The sequence below is a fragment of the Chiloscyllium plagiosum genome, chromosome 1, assembly GCF_004010195.1.
Source record: "Chiloscyllium plagiosum isolate BGI_BamShark_2017 chromosome 1, ASM401019v2, whole genome shotgun sequence".
In the NCBI taxonomy this organism is placed as follows: Eukaryota; Metazoa; Chordata; class Chondrichthyes; order Orectolobiformes; family Hemiscylliidae; genus Chiloscyllium; species Chiloscyllium plagiosum.
Genome location: NC_057710.1, coordinates 24,964,349 through 24,979,964, shown reverse-complemented (window position 1 = coordinate 24,979,964; position 15,616 = coordinate 24,964,349). Strand labels below are relative to the sequence as shown.

Sequence of the window (15,616 nt, the reverse complement as noted above, 5' to 3'; positions counted from 1 at the left end):
TGAGGTAACCTGATAGAAGTTTATAAAATTATGTGAGGCACAGATAGAATGGATGGTTAGAATCTTTTTTCCCAGGGTAGAAATGTCAATAACTAGGGGATGTGGATTAAAGGTAAACATTTAAAGGAGATGTGAGAAGTAAGTTTTTTTTACGTACAGTGCAGTAGGTACCTGGTGGTGGAGATGGATACAACTAGCAATGTTTAAGAGCTATCTTGACAGAGATATAAATCAGCAGGGAATAGAGGGACGCGGACAGTACAGAGGAAAAAGGCGCCATGTGTCCGTACAGTCTTGGCGGGCGGAAGGGCCTGTTCCTGCGCTGTGTTGTTTTTTTGCTGACACCTCAACCAATGAAGTTCTGGTGAAGTGTAGTGGCTGTTTTAATTTAGGATATTGGCCAATTTGCACACAGCAACCTCACACAAACAGCAAAGGGTGATACTGACCAGACCAACTGTTTTTGTGATGTGGATTGAGGGACAAATATTGGTCAGGACACCAGAGGTAACCTGGAGTAACTCAGGATCTTTGATGTTCACCTGCCAAAGCAGACAGAACCTCAGTTTAACATCTTCCACAACAGATCATGGCCTCTGCCAATGCCACACACCCTCAATAGGATAATGAAGCAAACAGCAGTGATCTTGGTGCTGAAACCTGAAGCTTGAACCTTCTGCCACAACGACAAGAGTGTTAACTACTGAGCCAGCACTGGCATCCCACTTCATCAGCTATGTCCCTGTGAGATATAAACACCCAAATGGGTGCAGAGTATCTGACAATATCCTTTATTCCCAAAGCATCTGCCTGTAAAGTAACATTTCTTTCAACAATGCAATTGTTTCAAGAAGTCAATCATTATAAACCAATTATAAATTACAGCCTGGGCAATATTGAAGGATTAACATTCCATTCTTATGCAGTTAGAGAATATATTTACTTTTAGGAAAAAAAATGCAAATTGTTTCTCTCATTGATGCAGTGGTAATGGATATTCAGTTCATTGCCATTGGTTCTAAAGCACATTGGAATGGCCTGCAGTTGTGAAAGAAGCTTTATAAATAAAAGATTTTTTTTATTGTAATCATATCTATTCAACCTCTGCTAAACATTAGCCAACTAACTTAAAATCATAAGCATGCTGAGTGGGAGTACACTATCCATCCTCTTGAGGCTGCTCCACTATTCAGTATCACCATTGAAAATCTTTGGCCCCAATTTGCAATTACAGCTTTTAAAAGGCATCTAGATAGGTATATGAACAGGAAGGGCTTAGAGGGATATGAGCCAAGTGCTAGCAAATGGGACTAGGTTAGGTTTGGATATCTGGTCAGCATGGACAAGTTGGACTGAAGGGTCTCTTTCCATGCTGTACATCTCTATGACTCCATGACCTTTAGTTGATTTCTAAATCTCTCTCAATCTCCAAATGCACGATTCTTTGTAACCTTATTAGCCATTACTTTAATCCTACTACAATCCTTAACTTTCCGAGGAAGCAAGGGATAGATCTTTCTCACTGAGCTTTTCTTTGGCGGAATATGGTTTTGTTGAAAATTTTGCATTCCTTCACACATTTCCCACTGTTTCTTTGCCACCATTCAATATAGTCTAGCCAATCAACCCAAACTAATTCTCATCTCACGCCTGTATAATTAGTTTTGTTTAAGTTTGATGACTTTATTTGGGAATAGAGTATATCGTCTTATTTTTGATATGGAATTTAATTGTATAATGATCACTGCTTCCCAAAGATTACAGATTATTAATGGATTCAGCTCCATTACACAATACCTGGTTTAAAATAAATTTATCCCCAGCTGGTTTCACAGCGTAATGTTGTAGGAAAGTGTTACTAAAACATTGTACAAACTCATCTTCCAGATTACAATTGCTAATTTGATTTCCGACATCATTAAAAGGAAATTGAATATATGGAGATTCTTTAATGTGATCCTAAAATACAAAAAGTGGATCTAATTCAATCATGTCAAAAAAAAATTGCTTCAAGCTTCCTGCAAGCCTTCTCTTGAAGTGAAATTTACTTGGTTGATCAAAGACTTTTCTTGTTTAATTAGCACCTTGCCCATGTCTTAGCTTCTTTCCCCCTTCCTTTTAGCTCAGGACTAACCACCTTTGAAAGGAACAAATTATTCAGTCAAGCACACATCCTCAAGAACTCAACTTTAAATGACTGAATGGAGAAAGCAAAGCATCTGGGAGACATCTTGTAACCTTGAAACAAATTAACCGTTTGTTCCGTATGTTGAGCAGGGGTTCACACAATATCAAGTTCCCTCATTCTAAATCGAACTACAAATAGAGCATGTTGAGAGATTTGTGAAGTGAAAGAGCCCACATTCCTTTCTACAGACATTCTTCATTGTTAACAACCATTAACATTTCCTTTGTAATACTTTTCTTCAGTAAAGGTGAATTTACATCACTTTGAGAGACTGGTAGTTGAAGTAAAATATTCCAGCCAAGCCTGTTTATACCGCTGGCTCCCAACTGACTGGAACTTTAACTGTCCTGTCCAAGAGAGAAATCTGCATGTGACCAGATACAAGAACTCTGTCCAAGTCGAGAGTGTTTGTCTTTGATGTTACTCATCTTAAAGGGTTAGAGAATGGGGATCAAGGAATTGCTACCTTTTACAGAGCAGATATTCCCAAGGTGTTTTACAGGCAATTAAATCATTTTGATATGTAGCAACTGTTGTAAAGTAACAGACAGGAAAGGCAATGCATGGATAGCAATACCCCACAAATTACATTGTGATAATGGCCACATCAATTTATTTCAGTAACACTGGTGTTTGGATAATATATTGGTCTGAGAACTGGATCAAACAGCCCTTCTCTTCTTTGAGTCATGTTCATGGGTTCATTAATGTTTACCGGAGAGGGAAAATAAGACCTCAGTTTAACATTTCCTTCAAAAGCTGGCATCTACTACGATACAGCACTCACACAGTATTGCACTGAGGTGTCAGTCTAGGTTATAGGGTTAAAAATCAGACAACACCAGGTTATAGTCCAACAGGTTTAATTGGAAGCACACTAGCTTTCGGAGCGTCGCTCCTTCATCAGGACCACTATCACCTAATGAAGGAGCGACGCTCCGAAAGCTAGTGTGCTTCCAATTAAACCTGTTGGGCTATAACCTGGTGTTGTCTGATTTTTAACTTTGTACACCCCAGATCAACACCGGCATCTCCAAATCATACATTATAGGAGCAAGACTTAGGCTAGAGGGAGGGCTACCATCGCCCATGGACTATAGGACCAGGGTCCAATTTGTGAATAATGTTTAGAGAAGACTCAATAACAAAATCAAGTCAGATCTGATTAGATTACTCACCCCTCCTACTAACGGCTCTCAAGGAATGAAATTGATGCGAGTGAAGTATGGATCCCACTTCCAATCAAGATGGCAGTGGAGTAGGAAAAGAAGCACACAGGCCTCTGAGCCCAGGAGGGCGGGACTCGTCTGCTCCAACCACTTTTAGTTTTTTCTTTCTCCTTTTTATAATCTTAATTTTCCCTTGGGAGAGCTCGGACAACATCGAGGTGTTGAGGCACATCGGAGGAGAGATTGTGCTCCCAGGAATGATGGAGTGAGGTGAGATGGTGTTCATGGTGGTGAGGGAGGGAGGTGTGATAGTGTTCCTGGTGGTGATGGAGGGAGGTGTGAGTGTGTTCCTGGTGGTGATGGAGGGAGGTGAGATTGTGTTCCTGATGGTGATGGAGGGAGGAGTGATTGTGTTCCTGGTGGTGATGGAGGGAGGTGAGAGCGTGTTCCTGGTGGTGATGGAGGGAGGTGAGATTGTGTTCCTGGTGGTGATGGAGGGAGGTGAGAGCGTGTTCCTGGTGGTGATGGAGGGAGGTGAGAGCGTGTTCCTGGTGGTGATGGAGGGAGGTGAGAGCGTGTTCCTGGTGGTGATGGAGGGAGGTGAGAGCGTGTTCCTGGTGGTGATGGAGGGAGGTGAGAGCGTGTTCCTGGTGGTGATGGAGGGAGGTGAGAGCGTGTTCCTGGTGGTGATGGAGGGAGGTGAGAGCGTGTTCCTGGTGGTGATGGAGGGAGGTGAGATTGTGTTCCTGCCAGTGTTCTGGGGACCTGGGTTGGAATCCCACTATGGCTGATGGTTGAAATTGAATTCAATGAAAAAAAAGTCTGAAATGAAGAATCTATTGACGACCATTGTCAATTGTCAGAAAAAACTCATTTGGTTCACTAATGTCCTTCAGGAAATGCAATTTGCCTTCTTCACCTGCTTTGGCCTCCATATAACTCCTGACCCACAGCAAGGTTGTTGACTTTCAATTGCTTTCTGAAATGGCCTATCAAGCCATTCAATTCAATGGCAGCTGGGGACTGGCGGTAAATACTGGCCAGCCAGTGATGCTCAGGCCCCACAAGTTAATAAAAAATACATCCTGGGAATTTGGTGGGTGAAGGGCGCTGTTTCACCAATTCCAGTCGCTGATTGGCTCCTGCTGGCCAAGAGTCAAAAGGAGGTGTGATTGTGTTCCTAGTGGTGATGGAGGGAGGTGTGATTGTGTTCCTGGTGGTGACGGAGGGAGGTGTGATTGTATTCCTGGTGATGATGGAGGGAGGTGTGATTGTGTTCCTGGTGGTAATGGAGGGAGGTGAGACTCTGTTCCTGGCGGTGACGGAGGGAGGTGTGATTGTGTTCCTGGTGAAGATGGAGGGCGGTGTGATTGTGTTCCTGGTGGTGATGGAGGGAGGTGAGATTGTGTTCCTGCCAGTGTTCTGGGGACCTGGGTTGGAATCCCACTATGGCTGATGGTTGAAATTGAATTCAATGAAAAAAAAGTCTGAAATGAAGAATCTATTGACGACCATTGTCAATTGTCAGAAAAAACTCATTTGGTTCACTAATGTCCTTCAGGAAATGCAATTTGCCTTCTTCACCTGCTTTGGCCTCCATATAACTCCTGACCCACAGCAAGGTTGTTGACTTTCAATTGCTTTCTGAAATGGCCTATCAAGCCATTCAATTCAATGGCAGCTGGGGACTGGCGGTAAATACTGGCCAGCCAGTGATGCTCAGGCCCCACAAGTTAATAAAAAATACATCCTGGGAATTTGGTGGGTGAAGGGCGCTGTTTCACCAATTCCAGTTGCTGATTGGCTCCTGCTGGCCAAGAGTCAAACAGATTCCAGTAGAAAACCTGCCACCAGCCAATCAGCTCCATGATTGCTGGAAGATCCATCCTCATAGACTGCAATTTTCCCTCCTCCAAATTCTCCTGCTTTTGGATGTAGAAGCACAGAAAATAGGAGCAGGAGTCGGCCATCTTCCCTTCAAATCTGCTCCACTGTTCAATAGATATACACTGGATGGCCAATCATCCAGCTCAACAGCCTGTTTCTGCTTTACCCTTTAAATCTTTTAGCTCCAAGATGTTGCTCTGAGAGTGACTTGTTCCTCCATACTAATTCAAACAGAGTAAAACAAGGGGGATAAAGCATGCAGAAATCCAGTTATCTCAACTAGCTGAGACAAGAGCAAAGAAAAACTGGAACTTGATAACAATTTCTAATTTGCCTTCAATGCACTTCCACATACCTTGAAACCTGTCACCACAAACTAGATAAGTGCAGTTAGAACCAACTTTAGTTTTTTCTCAAGTCAAACTATGCTATCTGCTATTCTGATCGGCATAGAATAGGCTTTTCTTAAAGTGAATTCCTTAGGTTCCTTAATTCTAATTAGACTTCAATTTGATTTCAGATATGACTTGAAGGAGCCGGTGGGGTGGACAAAGTTAAAAATCACACAACACATGGTGCCTCAGTGGTTAGCACTGCTGCCTCACAGTGCCAGGGTCCCAGGTTCAATTCCAACCTCGGGTGACTGTTTTGCACATTCTCCCTGTGTCTGTGTGGGTTTGCTGAAGTTTCTTCCCAGTGTCCAAAGATGTACAGGTCAGGTGAGTTGGCCATGCTAAATTGCCCACAGTGTTAGGTGCATGAGTCAGAAGGAAATGGGTCGGTGTGGACTGGTTGGGCCGAAGGGCCTGTTTCCACACTGTAGGGACTCTAATCTATAAAAACCAGGTTATAGTCCGACAGATTTATTTGGAAACACTAACTTTTGAAGCACTGCTTCTTCATCACAGTTACCTGATGAAGGAGCAGCCCTCCCAAAGCTAGTGCTTCCAAATAAACCTATTGGACTATAACTTGGTGTTGTGTGATTTTTATTTCAGATAAATAATTCCATACAATAATTCCATGCATGCATGTTCTGCTGTGGGCGGGTTGAATTGGAGGCATGTAGCTGAAGGTAGCTAGGTAGATGAAAGCCTGGCAAGAAAAGCAAGTACTTGCGTTGTTGCCTTTTCATTCACTTCTCGTAACGTGATCTGTTCCACTTTTCTTTTCAACCATTTCCCACTGTGGTTTTGGAAGAGAACAGAACGGGCCACAGTTTCCAGCAATAATACCTTTCACATCAGCGGCAAATGTTCACGATTATGATTGACGTTTTCCTTTTTTTGAGGCATAAAAGATTTCAGATGTGGAAGGCTCTAAAATTACTAATCATGAGGTGGAGCCAAGGCTTTGGGGATTCGACAAGAGTAAGGGAGGGAGGGGAGGAGGCTCAGAGACACTTTCCAGAGGAAGCCAGTAGACCCCGGAGTGTGCCGATCTGTCGGCCTGGTGCTGTAGGCATCTACGTGCATTTAAAATGGTTGAGGGACTGCTGGGTTAGCCTTGCCCGTGTTCTGATTTGTATCCCTGCTACTGATACCTCTAAAATTACCTTATTAAATTCCACAGCGCCAAACATTTGACCTAGCGTTTTTACTCCAATAGACCCTTAAGCAACTGACTAAATGCGTTTGGGTTCTGCTGGCTGATGCAGTCTGTTCTGCAGTAGTAATTAGAATGATATATAGCATACTCCAGTGGCTGTTACACAGTCCTGATAGAGTAATCAACTAATCAGTGCCGTTCAAACATTCCCACTCAGCTATTCAGCAATGTCCCTTCACTCAAATTATACTGACACTTCGGGTTCCTCGCAAATCCAAATAACTTCGCCTCCCCTAATCTTGGTGTAGTACTTGTTGTTGCTTCCTTGCTCCAGATCGGAGCAAATAGAGCACTCCCCCCACAGCCCCTCCCAGTCCATTCCACTAGGACCAGCATCAACCCAGCACCAGCCCAGCATCAACCCAGCCCGAATCCAGCATCAGCCCAGCATCACCCCAGCCCTAGCCCAGCACCAACCTGGCACCAACCCAGCATCAGCCCAGCATCAACACAGCACCAGCCCAGCTCCCACCCAGCACAAACCCAGCACCAGCCCAGCATCAACCCAGCCCTAGCCCACCACCAGCCCAGCACCAACCCAGCCCCAAGTCCAACCCAGCACCAGCCCAGCACCAACCCAGCCCCAACCCAGCATCAACCCAGCACCAGCCCAGCACCAACCCAGCCCCAACCCAGCATCAACCCAGCACCAACCCAGCATCAAGCCAGCCCAAACCCAGCACCAGCCCAGCACCAGCCCAGCATCAACCCAGCATCAAGCCAGCCCAAACCCAGCACCAGCCCAGCACCAGCCCAGCATCAACCCAGCATCAAGCCAGCCCAAACCCAGCACCAGCCCAGCCCCAACCCAGCACAAACCCAGCACCAGCCCAGCACCAGCCCAGCATCAACCCAGCATCAAGCCAGCCCAAACCCAGCACCAGCCCAGCCCCAACCCAGCACAAACCCAGCACCAGCCCAGCACCAGCCCAGCATCAACCCAGCATCAAGCCAGCCCAAACCCAGCACCAGCCCAGCCCCAACCCAGCACAAACCCAGCACCAGCCCAGCATCAACCCAGCACCAACCCAGCATCAAGCCAGCCCAAACCCAGCACCAGCCCAGCACCAGCCCAGCACCAGCCCAGCATCAACCCAGCATCAAGCCAGCCCAAACCCAGCACCAGCCCAGCCCCAACCCAGCACAAACCCAGCACCAGCCCAGCACCAACCCAGCCCCAACCCAGCATCAAGCCAGTCCAAACGCAGCACCAGTGCGGCACTAGCCCAGCAGGCAGGACTCTCTGGTTGGGAAAGCAGCTCCTTTTCGCACCTGTCCAGACTGCAGTAACCAGGCCACGGGTGGGTTTAGGAACAAATTCCTGCCACTGCAGGAATCTGTACTGAAAACAACAAATGCTGGAGATCACAGTGTGTCAGCCAGCTTCCATGGAGAGAGAACAAGCTAACATTTCAAGTCTAGGTGACTCTTCATCAGAGTTGAAGTGAAGTGTCAATGGTACAGCATTTATGCTGCAGGTTGGGGGTGGGGTGTGGTGGTGGGGGTAGTAAGTGTAGGGTGCTGGTGGAGAAAAGATGTTAGTAGTTTACATTAAGTGGTGGAAATGTGAGAATGGCAGGACAATGGTGTGTCTCCTGCCAAGCTTGAAAGAACAGTATGTGGGATAGGGAAAGGGAGAATATGATATCCCAAACTACAAGAAAGGAGTCCCACTTGCTTCCTTTCAAAGTCTGGAACTCTACACCCACTACCCCCACCACTATCACCCCTCCCCCCCCCCAAACTGTAGCATAAATGCTGTCCACTCCACACTTCACATCAGCTCTGATGAAGCATCATCTAGACTCGAAACGTTAGTTTGCTCTCTCTCCATGGATGCTGCAGACCCCCTATGATTCCAGTATTGTTTTCAGTGGTGAGTTTCGGTCATTAATTGGCCACTAATTGAACACTTAAGGACTTCACTTGGTGTCAGGTCAGAAAGGTTACATGTGGGCACCCAGATCTTAATTGTTGAGGTGGCAGGAAGATGGCTAGGAATAGACTGCATTGAAGGAAGTATTCATCATGAAGGAAGAGAATTTTAGGTGGCATTGTCCTCACGGATAACTGTGGACATTCAATGGTTTTGGCTGCGGAAAGCAGGATATAGTGGTCAATATCGTCAAATCAGATCTAGTAATGAATATTGTATCTAGTTATATACCAACATGGGGTGGCACGGTGGTTAGCACTGCTGCCTCACAGTGCCACAGACCCGGGTTCAATTCCCACCTCAGGAGACTGACTGTGTGGAGTTTGCACATTCTCCCTGTGTCTACGTGGGTTTCCTCCGGGTGCTCCGGTTTCCTCCCACAGTCCAAAGATGTGTGGGTCAGGTGAATTGGCCATGCTAAATTGCCCGTAGTGTTAGGTGAAGGGGTAAGTGTATGGGTGGATTGCGTTTCGGTGGGTCGGTGTGGACTTGTTGGGCCGAAGGGCCTGTTTCCACACTGTAGGTAATCTAAATCACTGATACACTGTCACTCTTCGGGGAAAGGAAACAATCTTTGTTGTCTTGAAGATATGAACGCTGTGAAGATATTTGACGTCCTTCACTGTAACTTTTGAAATCAATTGATGATCAGATGTTTTGAAAACAAAGTTGTAAAACAATTATTTAGGTCACCTTGTGCACAAGTAACTGCATTACACAAACCCCCTTGAGCAATGTGTACGTAATTGACAATAATTAACAATAACCAGACTTTTGGACCCAGGTATACAAGCTGTCATTTAATTGTGGTACCTTGTCAAATTTTCTCTTTTCTGACTCCTTTCATCATGACTGATTTTTAATTCATGTTCTTAAAACATTCAAAAGAAAATGTCTTTTTAACCAAAATACCAAATACTAATCTCGCCAATACCATAGCCCTGAAATCAAAACTGGGGGATGGGGAAAATACAAACAGAAAGATACAAATCCCAGTAATGAGCACAATGAACACTTGCACATAAAGGCTTGACACGTTCATGCAACATTCTTCAAGCCACCGTTTCAACAGGTGAATAAATTGTTTAAATAAACAGGCCATATGTAAAAATAGCGTGCAGAAAAATAAAATAAAGGCTACAATAGTATTCTGTATCATGGTTGTGTTACTGGACTATTAGGAGAAAGTGAGGACTGCAGAAGAAGGGCTTATGCCCGAAACGTCGATTCTCCTGTTCCTGGGATGCTGCCTGACCTGCTGCGCTTACTGGACTATTAACCTAGCTGCCTGGATGAAAAATCCAAACCAGTGTGTGTTCAAATCCCATTATTTGAATTCAGATAAATAAAATGCTACCATCGTAAAAGTGGCATTAAATTATCAGATTGTCATAAAATTCCGCATGTTCACTAACGTGTTTTATAGGAGGAAGCATTCCTGCCAAGACAATATGTGATACCAGGTCCACATCAATGTGGCTGATAAATGCTCTCTATCGTGTTAGTTACTCAGTTTAGGGATGGACAATAAACATAGGCTTTGCCAATAATTCCCACATCCTGAGAACAAATACTAAAAGGAAAAGGAACTGAATGGAACTAGAACTTGTCAGAGATGGAAGACAGCCTGCTGGCTTGACATCATCGGTTTCATACCTACAGCATCAAGTGAAAATCAATCCACTGATTTTTAATCAGCAAGAGAAAAAAACTATCACAGCAACAAAAAAAAGTTGCCAAAGAACTTCTGAAGCATTTAAAATGTAGAATCCGAACGTCAGTATTTCTGTCAACTTGTTGGGGGAGGGAGAGTTCCCATGAGTTTTTCCCCATTGTGTCTCTATTCATTGGTAACAAATAAAGATAAAATGCCTGGACGTGAGACAATTGGGTCAAATCTGTTTTATTCAGATGCCTACCATGCACAATAATCCTGTGTTACAATCAAGCCAATCTAAAATACAGTTTTAAAAGTCATTCTGTGCATACAATGGGGCAACAAAGAACTAACATTGTTTTCCCCTGATATATTGTCTGCTGTACAAAAGAAAACACTGCACTGCAAGCCAGAGGCAAACGAAGTGGAGTTGGTAAGTGTTGGGGTGGAGAAAGTTCTTGTTAATTTTCAGTGAATGTAGGGAGCCACCTTTGATCCATCATTGAGACAGCTTGGAGCATTTGGGTAAATGCAGAATGTGAGGAAATATTTATAATTTAAAACGATGGCATCAGGAACACACATACTGCCGACTGGCCTAATACATCTCTAGTGAGATTAGGTATTGCTGTTGCTACAGAACCTGAAAGAGCTAAACGTCAGCAGAAGTCATCCAATGGAAAAGCTATGAAAGTTATTACAATGTCTTTGGAAGAGTGGTTAGTGTGATTCCCTTCAGTGTAAACTCCCCCACCCCCACTTCCCCTCCCCCCCAATACCAGCCCCTAAACGTTTCTAAACATAATGCTGAATTCTCTCTGTTCTGGCCGACCAATGTCCTCTGCCCATTTCCCATCACCCCACCCTGCGCTCAACACTCTCATGTTTTCATCTCGATGCCAGCTCGACATGACATCTTCTCTATTCTTGGAATAATGAGCCCAATGCTAATGACTGTTAGTGACAATGCTCATTATCACAGATGGGGAATATTTTTGGAACTGGCCGTTACATTCCTATGAGTCTCCAGCATCCTATTCCAAACAGATCCTGGCTGACACATTCTTCAGATTTCTCTTTCCGACTGTAGCATCTCTCGGTCAGAAATATTGGAACGTTTCCTTCGCTATGGGTAAGTTTCAACTCCTGGAGACAACACTTGGAAATGTGCAACAGAGGCAGTTTTCAAAACAGCGATCTGATCGAAACAATCCGCTAGTGCCCTCAAATACCTTGGCTGCAGCATTCTTCCAGGCAGATTAAAAGCATGCAGCCTTGAATATCAAAACACCCCATACTGAGTGTCTGCAGCAGTGGCTACACGCTGCACAAAAGTCTGCTCAACCTCTACACGAAAGGTGTAATGCCTGAAGAATGGGATTATGGGTTGCTTCTCGGTCTCCTGTCAAATTTCTACTAAATAACAGATCACATTATTGTAGCACCTCAAAGCCACAATATCTCCTTTGTTGCCTTGAACACTCCAATTTTAAAACCATTTAAAAATGTGTTACCCAAATCCTCCTTCGAGTGTAACTCGGTCCACTTTTATCAGTCAAAGCAGTTCTGCTAACTGTGCTGATGACAACAACCTCAGAATTATTGCCGTGTCTGGCAGTCACACCCTCCCCATTGAGCTGAGGGATGTTTTATCTTTATTAAAAACCCTTAATTCTCTGAAATGTGCGTTCTTTAAATTGTAGCTTCAGCTAAGAATTTCAGACATATCTTTTAGGGCTACTTATTGCAGAAGAGACTAAGTATGATTGTTCAGCTTCTCATTCTCCTGGGAGGCAGTATGGAATCATTGATTTTTACAGTACAGAAAAAGGCCATTCGGTCCATCTTGTCGATACCAGCTTCTGAAAGAGCTACCCAGCTAGTCCACTCTCCAGTCCTCTCTCTGTAGCATTTTGAATTCATTGTTTTCAACTATATATTCAGCTCCCGTTTGAAATCTTCTTTGCAATTTCCCTGTACCATTCTCCCAGGCAGTGCATTCCAATCCTAACAATTCTCTGAGTAAAGAAGTTTCTCTTCATCTCACTCCTAGCTTTTTTGCTGATAATCTTAAAATTGTGACCCCTAGTTACTGACATACCAATTAGCAGAAACAGAATATCTTTCTTTACCCTGTCATAATTGTTCACAATTTTGAACACCTCAGTTAGATTGCCTCTTAATCTTCTCTGCTGCAAAGAGAATAAGTTGAAACTTTATTGCTGGAACAGCACAGCAGGTCAGGCAGCATCCAGGGAACAGGAGATTCGACGTTTCGGGCACAGGCCCTTCTTCAGGATCCTGTTCCCTGGATGCTGCCTGACCTGCTGTGCTGTTCCAGCAATAAAGTTTCAACTTTGATCTCCAGCATCTGCAGACCTCACTTTCTCCGCAAAGAGAATAAGCCCAATCTCCTTCCTTGTATCAAAAATCGTCATTCCTGATATCATTCTAGTAAATCTCCTTTGAACTCTCTTCAGGGCTTTAACATCCTTCCTTAAATATGGTGCCCAGAACTGAAAATAACATTCCAAATGTCTTCTCACCAATAATTTATAGATTCCTTGCATTGATAGTCTATGCCTCTATTTATAAACTCAAGGTTCCTGGAAGCCTTCTAGACAACTCTTTCAACTTTCCTTCCTTTCTTGCCCCCTTTTCTGTCCTTCCTATAGCATCTATACCCTGGAACATTAAAGATACCAGTCCTGTCCAGTTTCTGTAATAACAATGATATCCCATTCCCATCCATGCCCCGAACTCACCTGCTTTATACATAGTTTTTTAAGATTACTTACAGTGTGGAAACAGGCTCTTCGGCCCAACCAGTCCACACCAACCCTCTGAAGAGCAACCCATCCAGACCCATTCCCCTACATCTAACACTACGGGCAATTTAGCATGGCCAATTCACCTAACCTGCACATCTTTGGACTGTGGGAGGAAACTGGAGCACCCGGAGGAAACCCGCACAGACACGGAGAGAATGTGCAAACTCCACACAGACAGTGGGAATTGAACCCGGGTCTCTAGCGCTATGAGGCAGCAGTGCTAACTGCTGAGCCACCGTGCTGCTCCAAATGTCAAACCTCTTGCATTGAAATAAACCCTATCTTTTATCCAACCTCTAATCTATGCTGCCAAGGATGCATTAAGCCCAAACATTTCTAATTTGCTAACCAATCTGCCATGTATCAAATACTTTCTGAAAGTGCACATATACAACATCCACAGCTCTGTCCTGGGTCACCTCTTCAAAGATCTCAATAAATTTGTCAGACGTGACCTGGTCTTGACGAAACCATATTGACTGTCCAGTATTAACTTATTTATCTCTTAGTGTATTATTCCATATTATGGCCTCCATCAATTTTTTTCACTCTTGATAGCAAGCTGACATATCTGGAGCTTTCTGGGTTATCCATTTCCACTTTCTTAAACAATGGTTTCACATTTGCAATCCTCCTGTCCCCCAGGACCAATCCAGTCATGTTTATGCTTACTCTCCACTTCTTGTGAATTAGGCAATCACCTATCTTTACCAATATGTTACCCCGAAACCATGAGTTTTTATTTTCTGCTATCAGCTTTGATGGGGGACCTTATCCACTGCTCTCTGAAAATCTAATTGCAGTACAGCCATTGGTTCTCCATTACATGTTGTTACTTCAAAACATTCCAAATAATTGGTACAAAGTGATTTCCCTTTCATACAACCAAGTTGACTCTGCCTGATCATCTTGACCTTATGACATCTTTAATAACAATGTCTAACATGTTCCCTATGAGGTGAAGCTAATTGGCCTGTAGTTCCTGCTTTCTGTCTCCCTCCCACTTTGAATAAAGGAGTTATATTTCAAATATATTGAAACCTTCTAAATCTAAACTGTGTCCATCTTAAAGATACCCTCTAAGATTTACCCGATGGACCTTTTAGTTGCCTTGCCTTAATCTCTTGTTATATGGTTCATTGCCAAATCTAGTGTCATAATGTTCCCACAGAGTGCCTTTGGATGTGAAGGGTATGATATAAATGAAAGTTGCTATTAAATGACTCAGTAATGACAAGTCATGGAAAATCTGTCAGATATTTATCTTGTAAAGTCAGGATGCCAGCAGTATCATCTGGAATGTTAGCCAGCAGTGATCGACTAGTTTGCATTAACTAGTGATCGACTAGTGTGCATTTCTGGTTGCCCTATTATAGAAAGGATATTATTAAACCAGAAAGAGTGCAGAAAAGATTTATAGGATGCTGCATGGACTGGTAGATTTCGATTATTAGGACAAGCTGGACAGGCTGGAACGATCTGTCCTGGACCGTAGGAGACTGAGGGGTGAATTTATAGAGGCTTATAAAATCATGAGGGGCATAGATAAAGTAGATAGCCAACAACTCTTCCCCACAATAGGGGAGTCTAAAACTAGAGGACAATAGTTTAAGGTGAGAGGAGAGAGGTACAAAAGAGTCCAGCGGGGCAATTTTCCACGCTGAAGGTGGTGAGTGTCTGGAATGGGCTGCCAGAACTAGTGGTCAAAGTGAGTACAATTTCATAATTTAAGAAACATTTATACAGGTACATGGTTCGGATAGGAATGGAGGGATACGAACTAAATGCAGGCAATTGGGACTAGTTTAATTGTGGGTAGAAACAATGATGAAGATGCTGAAAACCAGATTCTGGCTTAGTGGTGCTGGGAAAGCACAGCAGTTCAGGCAGCCTCTGAGGAGCAGTAAAATCAACGTTTCGGGCAAAAGCCCTTCATCAATTTTGCTGCTCCTCGGATGCTGCCTGAACTGCTGTGCTTTTCCAGCACCACTAATCCAGGAACTAATTTAATTGTGAAAACTGAGTGGCATGGGCAGGTTGGGTTGAAGGGGCTGTTTCCATGTTGTGGACCTCTATTTCTCTATGACAATGAATCTAATGCACTAATGACCACTTCTTGTTGCCGTGGAAAGGCTGCCAACATCATCAAACTTCCATAACCTCTTCCAACGTCTTCCAACAGGCAGAAGACACAGAAGTTTTTATATACGCACCAAAAGGTTCAAGAACATGTGGGCGGCACGGTGGCACAGTGGTTAGCACTGCTGCCTCACAGCGCCGGAGACCCGGGTTCAGTTCCCGCCTCAGGCGACTGACTGTGTGGAGTCTGCACATTCTCCC

General features: G+C 44.0%; 1 protein-coding gene across 2 annotated transcripts in view; it reads right to left on the bottom strand.

The window, feature by feature from the left end:
* The window catches only part of LOC122558377 (fibroblast growth factor receptor-like 1), a 172,067-nt gene that overhangs the window by 130,579 nt on the left and 25,872 nt on the right, over positions 1-15,616 (bottom strand). The gene's annotated exons all lie outside the window — the stretch shown is intronic.